At 37.9% G+C, this 19199-nt stretch overlaps 1 non-coding gene across 1 annotated transcript; it reads left to right on the forward strand.

Moving 5' to 3' along the window:
• The first annotated feature begins 719 nt into the window (after positions 1-719).
• LOC143665881 (U6 spliceosomal RNA) lies at positions 720-826 on the forward strand. Its single transcript, XR_013167276.1, has one exon. It is a non-coding gene; the product is annotated as a U6 spliceosomal RNA (small nuclear RNA).
• Positions 827-19199: the final 18373 nt, after the last annotated feature.

A 19199-nucleotide genomic window follows, 5' to 3' on the forward strand; every position in this document is an offset into this window, starting at 1 on the left:
AACTCTATACAGAAAACTGCAAAACTAAATAGGTGGAAAGCTATTCCTTGTTCATGGATACGGAGGCTAGATGTCATGAAGATGTCAATTTTACACAAACTGATCTACAAATTCAATGCAATGCCACTCAAAATTCCAATGACCTACTTTGAAGACTTGGAAAAACAAGCTCTCAAATTTATTTGGATGTGAAAGAGGCCTTAAACTGCCAAAAATATCCTAAAAGAGAAGAATGAAGTGGGAGGACTTATGCTTCCTGACTCTAAAGCTTATTATAAAACCACAGTGGTTGAAACACCATGGTATTGGCACAAAGATAGACATACTGATCAATGGAACTGAATTGAGAGTTCCAAAATAAATCCCCAGATCTTTGATCAATTGATTTTTGACAAAGGTCTCAAATCCACTGAACTGGAACATAATACTTTTCTTTAAATGGGGCTGGGGAATTGGATATCCATAGCCAAAAGAATGAAAGAGGACTCCTATGTCACATCCTATACAAATTTAGCTCAAAGTGATTCAAAGACCTAAATATAAGAACCAGTGCCCTAAAACTCCTAGAAGAAAATATTACTTCAAGACCTAGTAATAGGGAGTAACTTCTTAGACCTTATGCTCAGAGCACAAATAATGAAAGAAAAAATAGGTTAATGGGAACTCCATAAAATCAAAAGCTTCTGTCCCTCAAAGGACTTTTTCAAAAAGGTAAAGAGGTGCTCGCTTCGGCAGCACATATACTAAAATTGGAATGATACAGAGAAGATTAGCACAGCCCCTGTGCGAGGATGACATGCAAATTCATGAAGCGTTCCATACTAATAAAAAAAAAAAAAAAGGTAAAGAGGCAGCCAACTCAGTAGAAGAAAATATTTGAAAACTATATATCTGATAAGAGTATGATATGATATTCAGTATATATAAAGAAATCCTACAACTCAACAACAAAAGAACAAACCCGATTATAAAATGGGCAAAGACATGAATAGACATTTTCCGGAGAAGAAATAAAAACAGCTAAAATGCACATGAAAAGATGTTCATATTCATTAACTACTGGGAAATGCAAATCAAAGCCTCAATGAGATATCATCTCACATTTATAAAAATAGCTGCCATTAAACAAACAGGAAACTACAAATGTTGGAGAGTATGAGGAGAAATTGGAACATTTATCCACTGCTGGGGAAAGATGCATAATGGTACAGTCACTGTGGAAGACAGTTTCATGTTTCCTCAGAAAATTATCAAGTTACCCTATGACCTGACAATTCTACTACTAGGCATATACTCAGAAGAGCTAAAACCACTGACATGAATAGACATTCACACCAATGTTCATTGAAGCATTATTCACAATTGTCAAAAGATGGAAACAATCCAAGTGTCCATCAACAGACAAGTGGATAAATGAAAGGTGGTATATACTTATTGTACTGGTTTGAATCTTTTATGTATGAAAAGCCATGTTTTTATCCTGACCTAATCTTGTAGGAACAACTATTTCTTTTAATTCTGATTCAGTACTGCAGTGTGAAACTTTAGATTATCCCCATGGAGACGTGGCAAGCCCAATTGTGGGTGTGACCTTTTGATTAGGTGGAGATGTGACTCCACCCATTCTGGGTAGGTCTTGATTGAGTTGCTGGAATCCTTTAAAAGAGGAAACATTTTGGAATTAAAAAGGACAGAGCTGACACAGATAGAAAGCTGACACAGATGCGTGGAGAACAGCAGATGTCTCCATGAGATGTTAAGCAAGCCAGAACCTGGAGAGAGCCAAGGGAAGCCAAGAGATGAAAATCATGTCCAGAGAAGCAAAGTGAGGAACCCCCACATGAACAGAGACTGAAAGCAATGGAGCCCAGGAGCAAGGGACCAGCAGATGCCAGCGACATGACTACCCAGCAGACAGAGCTGTTCTAGATGCATCAGCCTTTCTTGAATTAAATATCTTTCCCTGGATGCCTTACTTTGGACATTTTCATAGGCTTAGAACTGTAAAGTTGTAACTTATTAAATGCCCTTTTTAAAAGCCTTTCCAGTTCTGGCATATTGCATTCCAGCAGCTTACAAATTAGACCACATATGATGGAATATTATGCAGCAGTAAGAAGGAATGAGGTCCTAAAGCATATAACAATATGGATGAACCTTGAGGACATAATGCTGAGTGAAATAAAGCTGGACACGAAAGGATAAATACTGTATGACTTCACTAATATGAACCCCCTAGAAAATGTAAATTCAGACTCTTCAAATGCAGTATATAGGGGACTTAGAGATAAACAGAAGCTAGAGAAGGGGGTGCAATTACCTAATATGTACAGGTTTGTTTACAAGGTTGAACTTAAATGTATGGGAATGGATAGAGGTATTGATAGTACATTAGTGGGATTATAAGTAATAGTGCCATATTGAAGGTGAACATGTTTGAAAGGGGTTGTTTAAAGTCATGGATCTCATCAGTTAGCACTACAAACATAAATAAGTTCTCATATGAACTGTTGCTAAGGTATGACACATACAAAAAGATAATAATAGAAGAGTATATGGAAAAAACTACTTATTATATGCTGTGGCCTGTATTTAACAGCTAGTGTTTGACCAAACTAAAGAACACCATAATTTTGCCACACTGACAGATTCAATTAACCATCACACTAATATTACTATGAATTAGAATACTGTACAGCAGTGAAAATAATTTTTCTAAAAGTATGTTCAACATGGATGAACCGTGAAAACATAATGCTGCAGGAGAAAGGAAAGTAAGTCTTAAATAACATAATATATTTAGTGTGATATAATTCCTCTAAAAGTTCAAACACATTCAACTCTAGACACATATTGTTTAAAATATATATATATATATTGCAAAATTATAAATGTGAGTAAATGAATAATAAATATTTAGAAGGCCATGGTTTCAATGGGGATGAAGGTGGGGCATAGAAATTAAATGAGAGAGAGATACCCAGGGACTTCAATATTAGTTCTGTTCCATTTCTTAACTGAAATGATAGATATCCAAGTGTTTCTAATATCATTTTTGTACTTTAAACATAACAAATATATAAAATATTTTTATCTTACAAAATAAAATCTATAATATTTATTATTTTGTAGAAGTACAGCATTTTAAAATACAAATTAGAAGATGTGCTTTACTGGATGGTCTTTGAGACATGCTGTAAGGAGAAAAACTTAAGTTATAGACTAATACTTTTTGTATGAAGATAAGCATTTAAAAATTAAATAAGATATTTGTTTTAGGGAAGAAAGCACAAGAGAGCCCTAACAACAGAGAAAAAGCACACACACACACAAAGAGACTATATCAGGTGGTACAATTAATACACATTTTGAGAGGAGTGAATAAGGTCTAAGGAGAAAGTTTTGAAGATCTGTGTTAAATCTGTGAAATCTCTGGGATAAGCTCTTTAAGAAAACATACAGTATGGAACTCTAGCCTACACATTAATTATTTAGGAGATAAACTGTGTTTCTTTCCAAAGCAACAGGACCCCATGGAGTCCAGAGATAGGGCCTCTTGCCTTGCAAGGATGTGGCTCAGACTGAGTTGGAAGGAGAGGAGATAAGAATAGACAGTAACCATCCAGAAAAGAGTGGCTGTGGGAGGCAAGGGACAAGTTTTATGTGCACAGCATAGGAATATCTGCTGCTCTCATGTCCCTTCTCAGCACCCAGACTTGAAAATAGGAGAAGCATACACTAAGCTTCTGTAACAATAAGACTCCAAAATACAAGATGGAAAATTTTCCCTTTCTTGGGTAATGGATCCCATGGTCAGTATCAGGGTTTGGTAGGACATTTCTGCTCTCTGAGTCTGAGAAGCCAACTCATCATCTCCCAGACAGCAGTAAGAGCTAAATAAAAACCAAAAAACCAACCAACCAAACAAACAAAAAAGATAGGGAAATCTGTGTCCTAATCTTTTAAAAATACAACCCTAACGTACTTCCAGTCAATCGTTACTGGCCATAATTCAGACATGGCCTTATCGCGAAGCAAGGGAGGATGGTAAAGATAACTTCAGCCGAGCAGAGGTGCCCAGTAAAGCTCTACCTCTATGAAAAACTGCAGAAATGAATATTGGAAGACAGTGAGCAGTCTGTTACAAATGGCAACGACTGTTATATTGAAAAATAAAATTTTCTTAGATAAAATAGTTGTAAAACTATTGTATAGTTGAAATAAATATTTTGGAAACCAGATAACCTCAACAAAAAAAAGTAGTTTACAAGTTATGATTCCTGTCAGAGGAAAATGAACTAAAAATAATCTTTAAAATAAATTTTTTGTCTTAAAAATATCTTCTACTCCTTTCTTACTATTTTCCAAAAAAAAAAAAAAAATGAAATGTTAATAATAATGACCAAGTATATAATAAAGGGGAAAAATGAAACGATGAATAATTACACACTTTTGAAATCAAAATACACAGTTACTTGACTTGCTTGTCCTCTCAGCCTCCAAATCCTAAAACGCAACAACTTTTGTATTTATTTTGTGCTTAAATAAACATAACATGCAACATTAAATTTATTCAAGTCACAAAGTTGACTCTACATGATAAAACATTCGGCTAGGAAAAAAACTATTTATTTTGTCCTCCCTATGACTTTCTCAGTTATTGTAAAAGGGTTTTAGTGTCTTTCCCAAATACAGACTACAGTACAAATGCATGTGATAAACTTATCTCATTTTCAGACATCCTCTGCAGATAAGCAACATGATTTAATAAATGGTAAGATTTATGGAACAAGTCGAACCTACAACTATTAGACTGTCATGGAGTAATCTGACGGCGTTTCTTCATCCTCAGAGGTTTTTTTCTTACTATTTGTATTTTACAGAGCTTTGGATTGATTGGACAGGGAAAAGAGAGTCTCAGAGAGGCTACCATTATGTAAATCAAGTTCGGTAGCAGAAACTTGGCCGTGGAAAGCATAAAAGTATCATACACGACCATATCAGATCTTTGGTTTTTCGGATGAGCAGACTGAGTTTCAGAGAGGTGGAGTAATTGACCTGACATCACGCAGCCAAGAATATCAGATGTAGATCCCCTAGGAGTTTCCTCACACTTATAAATCATTGGTTGCTCTCTTTCTTGGGTAAAGAGCCACGTTGCCATGTTTAAGCAGCTTTGACGCACGCTTTCATTATTACCACTTTTTCTTTGAACAAACAAAAACGCTTCATATCCTTTAGACACTTTATTTCGTTCAAGAAAAGTTGACTCATGGGAAAAATGTAATTGATCACAGGAAAATGTGCTAGTGAAGATGACGTTTAGTTGAAGATTAAAAATAAATAGTCTTTTATGATCTCACTGATATAAAATAATTAGAATAAGGAAATTCATAGACTCAGAAACTAGAACACAGGTTATCAGGGCCTGCGGTGGCAGCAGAGTAGGGAATGGGTACTTAATGCTTAATTGGTAAATTTCTCTTTAGGGTGAGGGAAAAGTTTTGGTGATGGAGGGTGATGATGGTAACAAGATTTTAAATGAAATGAATTCCACTGAATTATTTATTTGAAAATGTTTACAAGGGGAAAGTTTAGGTTGTATGCATGTCACTGGAATAAAAATGAAAGGGAAAAAAACAGAGCTGTACAGAACATACAGCAAACCCTAATGTCAACTATGGACTATAGTTTATACTCTAATTACAATAATAATGTTCCATCAATTGTAACAAAGGTGCCACACTAATGCAAAGTGTTCAAAATAGGGAAAACTGGTGTTCGTGAGGGGTGGGTATATGGAAATCAGTATTTTGTTCATCATTTTTCCTTAAACCTACAACTTCTCCAGGTAAAAATAAAAGCAAAAAAACCCAAATATTCTGATATTCTGACCGGAATTTGCCCTGAACTCCTGGGGACTGCCTGTAAAGTTGGAGATGTGTCTTCGTGAGGCTTGCAGCTGTGCAACTGCAGGGCATGTGCTCAGATAGCAGGATGGGCCCTTATTTCCTAAGAGCCCGTCTCCCTCTGGTTGTGAGGACCTCTTCATATTCCAGATGTCATTTCAGAAATGAGGTTACCTGCTTTTGAATTGCCTGAGGGGCAGAGGCAGCAGCTGGGAGGCCCCAGGCTGAAGCTCCACTTCAGGGGACTTGTGACACCGGCAGCCACTCCCTACAGGGTGTGACATCTGACCCCTCCCCCAAAGACTTCCTGGTCAAAGCAATGCTAACAGGTTTGCTTGTGCCTGGAATCTATCTGATCTTTTTTCCTGGGCACACATCCACTCATCTCCTGGAGAGTACGCCAGGAAAGATAACACTTGAACTGATGTCCGTCGTGTGCGTGATATTATAAATTATTTCCTGTGTGTTCTTAGAGCTGAATTTAATGACGAGATCACAGAGAGATTAGCAGGCTCTGGGTGACCAGCAAGGTATCACTCCAGAATGAAAACAAGGGAAAAACCATTAGGGCTGGAGGGCACAATCGATGTAAAACAGAATGGAGCAGAATAGGATTGGATTGAATTTAAAACAGCAGGATACTTAGATATGAATTGTTCTATGAAATTATTATCTCAGTTTTATCTATTGCATCCTAGTAATTGATTTTAGACATCTATGTCTAGGTTTCTTATAAGAGACACAGTGTAAAGTTTGAAATGTCTAATAGAAATACATAAGCACAAGTATTTTTAATTCTTTTAGTTCTTCATGAAAGTTTAACTACTGGAATCTTAGCACTGATATTCCCAATTAAATTGTCAACATGTCCTGATAATTATAACCTTGGCCCTACAAGTCTGCTGTATATGCTCGATACTTTCTGGAAAAAGGTTGTCTTTAAATCAGACTCCTGTAAGGGAAATCACTGTTAAGGTTTGGGTTGACATGATTCATGCATTTTGTATCACTGATTCTTCTCAAAGATAGACTCATTTGTTTCCTGCATTGAGCTATACATAAAAGCAGGTCCTTTCTGTGGCCCACAAAACCCAGCATAAACTGCCCCCTGATACCTCTCAGTCCTTTCCCACTTCTGCTCTGGTTCACTCTGCTCAAGCCACCTTGGCTCCTTGCTGTATGCTCAATACACCCAAGGGCACTTCCAGCTTAGAGCCTTTACCGTAACAACCCTCTGCCAGGAGCCCCGGTCCTTTCAAAGTGCCCTTGACCAATTCATTCACCTCCTCAACTTTTGCTCAGTTCTTCCCTTCTCAGTGAGGTCCACCATGCCACCCTATTTCAGAATGGCCACACTCCCCATCCCCCTTACCCTTTTAATTTTTTCATAATACTTTCCACTTTCTAGCTTATCTTATTATTTTTTTCTTATATTTATCATTTCTTTTGCTACAATATACAGTCCATCAGTGAGGGTCTTTGTCAGCTTTGTACCCTGATGCATCCCAATGGTCCAGAAGTGGGCTAGTAGGTGTTCAAGAAATATTTCCTGAATTAGTTGTGTTGAACAGAAGCCCTTCTGTGTCCTTTCTCTTTAAAACTCCCACTATGACTATGTATCTATATTTATCCACATAGACCTTTCATTGTGCTCAGTACATTGCTGAATTCAATCAATATTTATTGCAGGAATATAAAAGTGAAGAGAGCATTTTAGTTATGATATGGTCAGCCAAACAAATATAATAACAGAAAGAAAAACACTATGAAGAGAACTAAATCAGGGAAAGTCAATAGATAACACGGAGGTTATCAACGGGCATTTGGGTGCAAAGGTTTAGGGACATTTGAGCAAAGATTTGGAAGAAATGAGATAAAAAGACATGCAGATCTCATCACCAAGGAGAAGAGGAAGGTCATGTCAACAAGTACAGAAATCCTGAGGAGCATTTAGATTATCAGAGAAGGGCCAAGAGGCTACTTGTGGCTGGAACACCATTAGCAACGAAGAGAGGAGTTAAAGATGAGGTCAGAGTCAGTTAGGGTCTACAGCACAAAGGGCTTGGAAGGGCTTCGAAGGTCCTGGTAAGACTGGATTGTATTCCAGTTTACTTCTATGATGACAGAAAAATCACTGGGGGGTCATGAATGAGGAATGACAGGATCAACTTTATATGTTATTTATGTACTGCTTGACTTTCACAGTGAACATTATTTTTTGTTATTTCTCCCAAAGTCAATAAAACTTATATAGTAAAAAATGAAGTGGCATAGACAAGGTGAGTGTGTTGTCAGGTGGGAGAGGGAGGACAAGTTGGGGTGGGAGAAAATGAATCACCTAAATCTTTCAACTATTAATAACCTTTAACATCTTAGTTTGGCTCTACACCATTTCAATGTGCTAATATACCATTGATCCCTTTTACTTGCAAGTTTCATATTTGTGAATTTGCTTACTTACTAAAACGTATTTGCAACCCCAAAGTCAATTGTCATGGTGCTTTCGCAGTGATTCGCAGACATGTGCAGAGAGGTGAAAACATCAACTAGCTCAACGTCCATCTCCCCAGCTAAGGTCAAGCAAGGCATCCCGCTGCCTCCTTGCTTCAGCTCTAGTACTGAAAACAAATACACTTTTCATGGTATATTTAGTGCCATGATTTTTCTTTTTCATTTTGGGGATTTTTGTGGCTGATCTCACTGTTCAAAATGGCCCCCAAGCATGGAGCTGAAGTGGGGTCTAGTGTTCGTAGAAGCAAGAAGGCTGTGATGTGCTTTATCAAGAAAATATGTGTGTTAAATGAGCTTTGTTCAGACATGAGTTATAGTGCAGTTGGCTGCGAGTTCAGAGTTAATATATTATATAAAGTGTCTTTAAATAGAAACACACATAAGACAAGGTTATGTGTTATTGGTTGACAAAAATATTCTAGCCAAAGGCTCCTAGCAAGCTAACCTTGTGTTTCCCTTAGGAGCAATGGCTCAGTATGTACTAATTCAGGGTTCATGGTAACTTTATAGAACATAACTATTGTGGATAACGAGAATCAATTATACAGAGTCTGATGAACATTTGGATCATCTCCTATTTTTAACAAAGTCGCTGTGTTCAGGGAGTTTTCCTACTAGTGAAAGGAGAAAGTGAACAAGAATTAAATAAATAATGTATCATTTTATGAAGACAATAAAATATGTCAAGATTATAGAGAATGATAGGAGGGTGAAATTTTATATGGGTTGGTCAGGTTTACAGGATGGTCAATGAAGGCCTCTTTTTCAAAAATGACATCAAAGCAGAGACTGGAAATGAGTGACAAAGCAAGATAGGCAGATATCTGTGGGGAGATCATTCCAGGCAGATGGAACAGGAAATGCTAATGCATCAGGAGTGCATAGGGTGACTATTTCTTCACGTCAGTTCATTAGTTATATAGTCACTTTAATATGGCTTTATTTTGCTTCTCTCTTTTATTTGCAAGTAAAGCTTTGAGCCAAAATGTAGGATAGATTCTAGGAGATTTTTTTCTTTAGTAGATAAAGCAATGGATTCACTTAGACAAATAATATGCACAGCAAAATGGGAAAAGAACATGCCGATTTTCCTAGGTATTTTCTTCTAAGCTCCTCAAAATCTTGGAAGTCACCTGCATTTGAAGTGCTGAAATCATTTTTGTGGCACATTTTATCATGAGATAAGACTAAGAATAACTAATGTTATTCATCATTTTAATATAACCCAAGGATGATTCTAAACCTGTGCAGTTCAATATGGTGGCCACTAGCCACATGTGGCTAATTAAATATAATTTAAATTAATTAAAATTAAAGGAAATTACAAATTCAGTTCCTCAATCAGACTAGCCACATTATAAGTGCTCAATACTACATATAGCTAGTGGCTATATCACAGAACAATGTCATCATCACAGAAAGTTCTATGATAATTTCAGCCCTTTCAACAACCATGAAGTATAGTTACTGGCACCCTCATATTTTATAGAGGCAGGAAATAAGGCAGAGAGGTTAGCTTACCCAATAAATACTACACATCCAGTGGAATTTAGATAATATATGTACTATCCTTTCTAGAAATAAAAGAAGTCAACACTTACTCTTATTGAATCTACCTAAATATAGGAATTTTATCACTAGAAAACACAGTAGTTAAAGCCTTTCAGACATGAAACAAAATCACCTTCTAATATTGCTTTTTGCTACTTCAACTCCAATAAATGTCTGCTTCATAGAATGTAAATTTTCAGTGACATGTTGTCCTAATAAATGAAAGAGGTGAGTATGTTTTATTAGAATCTTACACCTTGGCATTAACTAGAGGTGACATTGTAAGTATTTTATGGGATATGTTCCCTTTTATCTATAAACTCGTAGATTTTTGAGTTATAAACTGATAGTGTCTTCTTCTTCGAATTTTCTGGTGACAGGACAGATTTATAGCTGGAAACAGATGTTCCACGCTCACGATGACTGTGAAGGAGTTAGGGGTACAGCAGAATTGCTAAATTCTCTTTTCCTAGAGGAAATCCCTTGTTATTAGATATGGGGAAGAGCCATGGTCTTTGTGGTTTAAATTGATGGCTTTCTTTGTTGGAAATCCAAGTCAATTTTTAACACTTAACTAGCCGAATTGTGTCTACTCCAGAACTTTCTGTCATGGTAATATTTAGCTTCTTTCTAACCACGCTCTCATAATCACAAATCCACCCTTTACAGACTGACTTAACATGCTTTTTGCCTTTCAAGTACTAATTACTTTCATTGTATAAAAGAAAAATCATTTAAATATATAAAAAACATCCATAAAAATTCCAATAATTCAAAGAAGTTCCCACATATCATCATAGATTGTTTATGTTTTCATTATTATTATTTTCACTGAGGGTGTCTAGACCCCATTTTCAAGTGGTAGAGAACTTATTTGCTTACAGAATTCTACTCAGGAATCTGACCCAATTATATGGTGAAATTATAAAATGAGGAGGCTGGGAAAAACAATTCTTTCCCACTGCCAAAAATCTTCCTGACTTGAAATCTCTATGGTTTATCTGACTAAATTTTAAACCTTTAATTTATCTTCTCAGGAAAAAAAAAATGATCGCTGTATATAAGGCCTGATATTTGTTGCTTGGATCAGGATTAGTACAAAAATGAATGCATTTTGTAGGCTCTGCCTTTAAGAAGTTCATAATCTGACATAAGAGATAACAATCCCTGTATTGTTTAATTCATTTAGCATTGGATTTTGTGTATTTTGCACCTTAAAACTTATTAACTCATGTGCCCTGGCTCAGGAATTTGTACTTACCCAAAATAAGCAGACAATGAGGAACCATAGATTCTATAAGTAGAGGATGAGATTAAGATTAATTTGAGCATGCCATGTGGGATGGATTCAATTAGGAGGACGGTGGAGAGAAGTTAGATAGGAGATGGCTAAAATTACCCAGGTAAGAGGTAATGCAATTCTGAAACAAGGTGGGGGTCATGAGAAAGAAAGTGTTGAATAGATATGAGACAATGTTGAAATAAACACGGATCAACAAGAATGTCTACAGGTAGAAAAGAAATTGACAACAAAGAGGAATAGAAGAAGATGATGATTAAACTGGAAGATAAACATGTTTTTACCTATTTTTCAGCCAAATTGACTGCCAGGAGTCACAGTTTATGTAGATGCTTAGGGCTAATCCTACAGATTGGAGTAATCCACTGTACTTTCAGAGGCCAGTTTGGCAAAACATCTCTTATTCTCTTCCTACCAAATGGACTTTGTTCCTCATTTCTGCTTCTTAGAAGGTTGTACCTGCTAGTCAGGTAGTAATCAATAACCTTTGCCTCAGCTTCTACTCGCAAGGGGATCCAAGCCCAAGCCATTGTCCTAGAAGAAAGAATGAAGGAAACATCTACTAAATTACCTTCCACAGTTAAAATTCTGTGGTTCTATCAAATAAAATAATCTGCTTTCTAAAGATAACTGCCCTACAGAGAAGACAAAGCAATTTCACCCTCTCAAGAATGTTATTACCAGCTAATTCTGATTACTACATACCAACACAGGTACTTCCAAGTTCTTTTGTTTCACTGGTATTTGGTTGACTTCAAAGCTTTTTTTTTAATCCCTCAGGTTACTGGTGTTGGGCTTAAAATAGTTTTCTTACCATGGAACATTTGTTCTATTGGTCTCATTGTGTGGGGATACACCCTAAAGTGAGAATTCTAGCACAATTCCAAAGGTTCCTCCAAAAATATATTCTAGTCTCCAAATGAGTCAGCTAGTGAAAGTAATATAAATGAAGGATGGTGTAATGGGTTGGATTTTTTCTCCTAAAATGATATGTTGAAATCCTAACTCCCGATATGCTCAGAATGTGACCTAATTTGGAAATAGGGTCATTACTGATGGAATAAGTTAAAATGTGGTCATACTGGGGAAAGGTAAGCCTTTTATTCACTATGACTGGTGTTCCTATAAGCAGGGAAGAAGAGACATTGAAAAGAGAGAAGACTACCTTGTGAAAGCAGAAGAAGAGACTGGGATTATGTTGGTACAAATCAAGGAACACCCAGGGTTGCCTGCAAACATCAGAAGCTAGAAGAGGCAGGAAAGATTCTCCTCTATAGGTTTCAGAGGGAGCATGGCCCTCTGATATCTGTATTTCTGATGTCTAGCCTTAGGAACTGTGCAACAATAAATGTCTGTTATTTTAATCCACTCCCTCCCCAATCTCACCTTCCCTCCCAGCCCTGCCCCCTTCCCAGTTTGTGGTCCTTTGTCACAGCAAGCTAGGACACCATACAGAAGGTAACAAGAGATGCTATTGGGATGTCCAATTTAGGCCTATGAGATCTAACAGTAATGCAGTCAGGGTCCACAGAGCAAATAAACATTTTGCTATCTGATATACATGCCTTACAACTGCCTTCAGGATGTTTCCCACACATTTTAGTAAGGTGGTGAATGAATGCTCACATAGTGGTAATGGATGTAGACTACAAACTCAGTGACTGCTTAGGAATTATGTGAGTACCTGAGCCATAGCAAGCAACTACGAACAGCACAGACTGATTTTTGAGGATGAAGCTACTTATAACGGAAATAACTCTACGGTGATTGTGATGGTTAAGTTCTGGTGTCAACTTGGCTAAATGATTATACTCAGTTGTCTGGTCAGGCAAGCACTAGTCTGTGTTTCTGGAAGGTTATTTCGTGGCTGGACGATAAACAGGAAGGCTAGTATATTAAGTCATCAGTCAGTTGATTGCATCTGTGGCTGATCACATCTGCGATCAGCTAGGCCTGTCCCCCACAATGAGATAATCCAATCAGTTGAAGACTTTTAAGGAAGAGGAGAGCCTCTTTCACTGTTTCTTCAGCCAGCGAGCCTCTCCTATGGAGTTGTCCAGACCCCTCCTCAGAGCTGCCAGCTTCATAGTCTACCTTCCGGAGTTTGGACTCTTCCATTCCCAAAGATGCCTGAGACAGCTTTATAAATCTCATATTTACAGATCTCTCCCGTTGGTTCTGTTTCTCTAGAGAAGCTTGACTAACACAGTGATAAATACCCAGAAATAAAATATCCGAAGCCTTGCAAGAACACATCTCTCTCTGAAGGCGGGGGAAATTGAAGAATAGGTATGAACTTAACTCCTCAAAGTTAGCAAATACACATGCTTATTTTTTGTCCTTTCACTTCAGAGGTGGCCTATCAAATCTGATTAGGAAACAATCTGACTTAAATCAATTTAGAACAGTTTTCACTTGTTTCAGTAGCATGGGAAGTTTCCAGAGACCCAAAGAAATGTAAGGCATGTACTAGATTTAGTCATCAAGAATTAAATAATAATGTTCTATTCTCTACTGTTTAGTGAACAACTTTCTCTGAAGGCTGAGACAAATCCCACCATACTTAGAGGCCTCACATACTTGACTCCCACAACTCCATTTCCTTTGTCACTGGGGACACATGGCTGAGCTAGCAAGAAGTATTACCAGGCAGCACAAGGCATTCTACTTGATACAGAGCAATAACCATTAAGCACACCTGCCTTTTTGTCTGTAAGAAACTTTCTCCCCTTTGTAGAAGACTTCCCTTGGTCTACCTTGGATCAAGAATCTGGTAAATTCATTCATAGTGACATAAGTTTAAGATCAGATGCTCTAACGTTATATCTTTTCTAATATTAATGCATTATACAGTAGGTAACGTATTGTGTCTCCCAGGGATATTTGCTTGTTAGGTTGGGTCAATAAAGAAAAATATGCCAACTGTTGAATTGTAGCCTTACTAGGTAGTAGAAAGAAGGAATTGGGGGATGGGAAAGAGTTAAGCCACTTCATTCCCCCAAAATCATACCAACCACCTAGGATGAATTTTCCTATATCATTTTCACACCTCCTTGCTTTTTATCAATGACAAAAACATAGTTGACTGTTTTGCAAAAGAATAGCTGTAGAAGGTTCACGTATAAAGTAAATACAAAGATATAACTTTTTCCTTTGACCTGAGGGCTCTCCATATGAGGGAAGAAAACAGGGAAATTAAGTGATTAATCCAGTGCCATGCAATTTCCCTTTTTATTAATAGAACCTCCCACCCTGTAAGAGCATCTTTCTTCCATTCTCCACTTCCCTTGAGGGCTACAAGGGATCAGAAAGCCAAGTTAATACAGCCAACCTACTGGGAGGCCAGAATCTGGGCAAGGGGCCTGAGGTGAGCAAGGGGCACCCACAGACCAGAAAGAGTTCAACTTGATATCGAGCCAGCAGTTTGTTGAGCCAGAGGCTCCCAATGGACTCATTCATTCATGGAACATTCAATATTTATTAAGCCCTTATAGGATGGGGAATGCGGGCACAAAAATGAAAAGATAAAATGTTTTCCAGTTGCTCAAAGTCTAATGGAGCAGCTCATCAGCTCAAGGCCAGAGATAGAAAGGAGGAAGTTTGAGTCCAGTCCTAGGAAGAAAAGAACACTGACTGGTGATGAAAACACAAGGAGGAGAGTAGCTAGCCTCTGAAAGCTTTGACTTTTTGACTTTTTGCTTTACTTTAAGTAAAATGGTCTTGATATTCTTTATGATTAGGCTATCCTATTTTACCTTCAACCTTTCACAGTATATTAAGGAAATTCTTGTGGGGATGTTAGAAGCTGAGAATAATACCTTTTCTAATGTTCTTTGGAACTGCCATCTCTCCTTTTTTTTTCAGTCAAATGTGTTTTACTATTTAAAGGAAAATGCATTTTCTTCTTTTTATCCTGCTGTCTCCATCTCATTTCACAAAAATGTTAACATTCCTTCATTATGTTGCACACCGGCTCCAAGAAATGTCATCAGAATTGCAAAGTTATTCAGTGTCTTCTGACTGTTTTGCAGTATTTACCCAAGTCTCCTTGTAGATCTATTCATGAATAAATTTTGCATGCTCTATAAAGCTAACTGCATTCTCAGATATTGCCATTCATAGTTTTATGAGATACTAATTGTAAGAAGTTGATATGTTCCCTCTCACATATATGTCCTTGTTGATTCTGGAGTATTTTACTTGGGGAACAGCTAAATGGGAATAGAAACAGCATGGAAACTGAGTAGTTGTCAGCAGGGAATGGCATGCTTAATTACCACTGGCTATGGCCCTTTAAACTGAAGAGATAACCTTTTATAATTTAAAACACACACCCATTAATTCTTCCCAATACAAATCACTTATAAAATACAAGGAAGTTAGCAATGCTCTCCAGTGCTATCAAATTTGTGATCCTTTTATTTCCGGTTCAACTCTGGTAGACAGTTCAGGTTTTATGTTTAAGCTCAACGCTAATGCTTCTCTCATCTGTACTCCTGACTCATGGAAATGACCAGGAGCATTTGCTACTTAAATTCAGGGCCCATCAGAGTGCCTCACTGGCTCGTTTCCCAGATGCTCCAACCATCTGTTGGAATGTAGTCCTGGAGAAACAGAAGGTAGACTAAAAAATACACTTTTTCCTCATGTCTTTTAAAAAGTGTATTTATCATGCTTTAATAATTAGCCATGTAAACAGGCTTTAAATCATGGCCTCGGAAACTAAAATAAACACTACACTTCCCTTCTCCGGGGCTGCAGGGAAGCTTTGGGGTCATGATACACTTCATGTATCTTCAATCTTCAACTCTGGGCCCCCCCAATACTACATTAACTATTAAAAGAATAAATCATAGATAGCAAAATTTGAAATCAGACAGCATTTTTCCCCCAGAGGAAAAGTCAATTAGGAGAGAAGGAATGAGAGGAAAGGCATTTTGTGAGCAAGAGATGAGCTATTTTATTCCACCCACCACATGGTACATAGTTCTTAGCAAGAAGCACTGTTGGAATTTAGATGAGCATCAAAGGATACTAGCCTACTCACTCTTCTGCACATAAACTTTATAAATTAATAGTTTTAAAAAAATACTCATTATGTTTCCTGAACTATAGGAGATCTAAATGAGTATTAGGTCACATCCCTCCCAAAATATGCTAACAGACATGCAAATAACCAGAGCCTTAGACCAGTGGTTCTCAAATATTAGTGTGCATGAGAATTAACACAGATTTTTTGGCCCATCCCCAGAGTTTCTGATTCAAGTAGGTCTGGAATGGAATCCAAGAATTTGTATTTCTAACAAATCCCCAGGTAACGCTGCTGCTGCTGGTCTATGAAGTACTAAAGTGAGAAAGTAAGAATTCAGAGAGGAGAGAGACTGCTGAAAGCTAGGAAGATAAAGCCTGTGAGAACCATAGTGATTAGAGTTGAACAGAATGTAACTAAACTTTGAACATAACTCGCTCAATTAACAAGTAATAAAACTGAAAGCCCTTTGGAGTGACCTGACTTGTTCAAACTCACTTACTGGGCTAGGTCAAAGCCGGGGTAGGTAAAAATCTTAGCTGCTTTTACCATGACTTTCAGAACCAAAAACACACTTGCAAAACTTTATCACAGTATGATAGCTGTGCTATCTGTGAATATTTTCCCCCTTAAAAAATTTTAGGATGATGCACTAGAAGGAAAAAAAGAGAGAGAATTTGATCCCTGGCAGGTCATGTCCCTTGGACAAGGAGAGAATTAAAGAGCCAACCCATCCCTCCACCTGGTGAGGAAGCTGCTTCAGAGACAAAGTCAAGAGGGGAATTGGGGAGCAGGGAAGGACCTTGGAATACAAAAAAAAAGGGAGAGATGCATGTGCTCTGCAGGGAACATCAGATCCTTTCACAGATTCCACGCTGCTTTTCTTGTGACCCGTGGATTATCAATTCAACAAGGAGATCAATCTTTTAGTAAAGCCCCCCACCATGTGTCAATCAGAGGCCTCAAAAGTTGAGAGTTGGAGAGCATATGTCTCTCTTCTCAGAGAAGGAACGCTAGGTATGGGAGAGTCAGAAAGAAATGAGCCCGAAGTAGTTTCTAAATGTGGGAAAATACAAAAGGTTAGCAATAAACTTCATTATTTTTATGCTAATTACTTAATAGAATATTTTTACCAAGTGTGTTTGCAGGATATAATGCATGAAGAAAACAATACTGACTTATTCAATGCAATCGATTTGCCATATAAAGTGAGAAGTCCATAAAAAGTATAATGTGAGCTGCATGGCAAGTCCAACGGATAGCTCAAAGGTCATCTTTGTAAACGTAAGCTCCTAGAGAGCAGAGACTATGTTTTTCCCAATACACTAAATCTCTGGCACCTGCACACAGTAGGCACTCCATAGCTGTTGGTTAAAGTTCCTTTAGAAAATGGCAGTCTATTTTATCCATTAAACCCTGAGGGCCAGGTGAGGTGCTGTCAGTGGGAAACAGTGAGAGAAATCAAGTGGTACTTCTAGAGCTACTCAGTTTCTCACCTGGAGTTTTCTCCAAAAGTTGTTTTCTGGCCAACCTAGAAAAGTTTCGGGTGTGCATTTTTTAGGAACCCTCTTCTCTTGGGATCAGCATCTTTAACCCTGGTAAAGTGAGATATGCATGTGGGCAATGAAAGCAGCCCTGTAATGTTAGAGGCTACTATGTTCAAAATGGGAAGCAATAGGGGTGCAAGGAGATGCTAATAGAATGGCTTCATTGGCCAGTTTTTCAAGGCCTCTCTCACAGGCACACTGCAAAAGGACAAAGCGTCCTTCTTGTTGTAAGTTCTGATTGTCCTAAAGAGATGAGATCATCTCAACAGCAATCAATTCCCATTTGAATGGAAGATGCTGATACTCAGTGAGATGACAGGAAGTACTACTGCTATGGAAGCCTCTTGCAAAAGTGTTTACAGCATCTTCTTAAAAGTCATTTCCATAAAAAATATACTACCTCATTGCTGCTTTTAATAGTAAAATATTTACTGCCTATAAACCCTGAAGGTGTGTCATGAGGATTAGTAAACTTTGTAATATGCACCACAAAATAAGAAATTCCCTTATGTTACAAACATAAGGATTCATTTACATGGGAGGAATTCCTTAAGAGTCAGGGCTCATTTTTCCATAATTAACCATTACTTAAGTTTTGGTTCCACATGAACTACATAACCTGTGTGCAACTTCGCACAGCAAAGGTTGAATAAATGAAGTCATAAACGTCCATCTTCCTGTATAGCCCTTCAGTAAGCTAAGCAAACCCAATGATGAAAAATGGGCTAAAGATTGTAGAAGAGGCTACCATAGTTCAGCCATTTCCTAAGTTGTTTCCATTTAAAAACACTTAAATGTCTGACATGGCATCAACCCTTCTTGCTGGTTGCTATTTCTGGGTGGTTCTGAAGAGGCCCAGGGCAAGTCCAGCCACAGTGTCATCCCTTTCAGGCAGGGTACTGACCTGGCTGCCAAGGCTTGTGGAGACAGGGGCAGGACGTTCTTGCCCCCTAAGAGGTCTCCAGCTCATCTACACAACCTTCTGTGGTTCTGGCCATTTGCCTATGCAGAGAAGGGCATGGGAGCAGGGACAGAGAGCTGTGGGTCAGCCCAGAGCATGGATTTAATGAAAGGTCTGCTGAAGGCCACATCACACACACACAGCAGCATGAGTCCACAAATCCACTCAGCAGTTAGTATGGAGCAAGGTAACTTGGAGGGCATCAGTCACAATTGTTTCCCCTAATAGTTAGCCCTTGATATACCTGGAGAAAACTCTTTGCAGCATTTAAAAATATTTACTCGATGCCTCTCATGCAGCTCACAAACAACTCTGAAACCATAACACAAGGATGTCTTCCCTCTTGGGTCTCATCATGACACATGCCCACCCGATGATATGCGATGCCTTT

The sequence above is a fragment of the Tamandua tetradactyla genome, chromosome 21 (genome assembly GCF_023851605.1).
Source record: "Tamandua tetradactyla isolate mTamTet1 chromosome 21, mTamTet1.pri, whole genome shotgun sequence".
Taxonomy (NCBI): domain Eukaryota; kingdom Metazoa; phylum Chordata; class Mammalia; order Pilosa; family Myrmecophagidae; genus Tamandua; species Tamandua tetradactyla.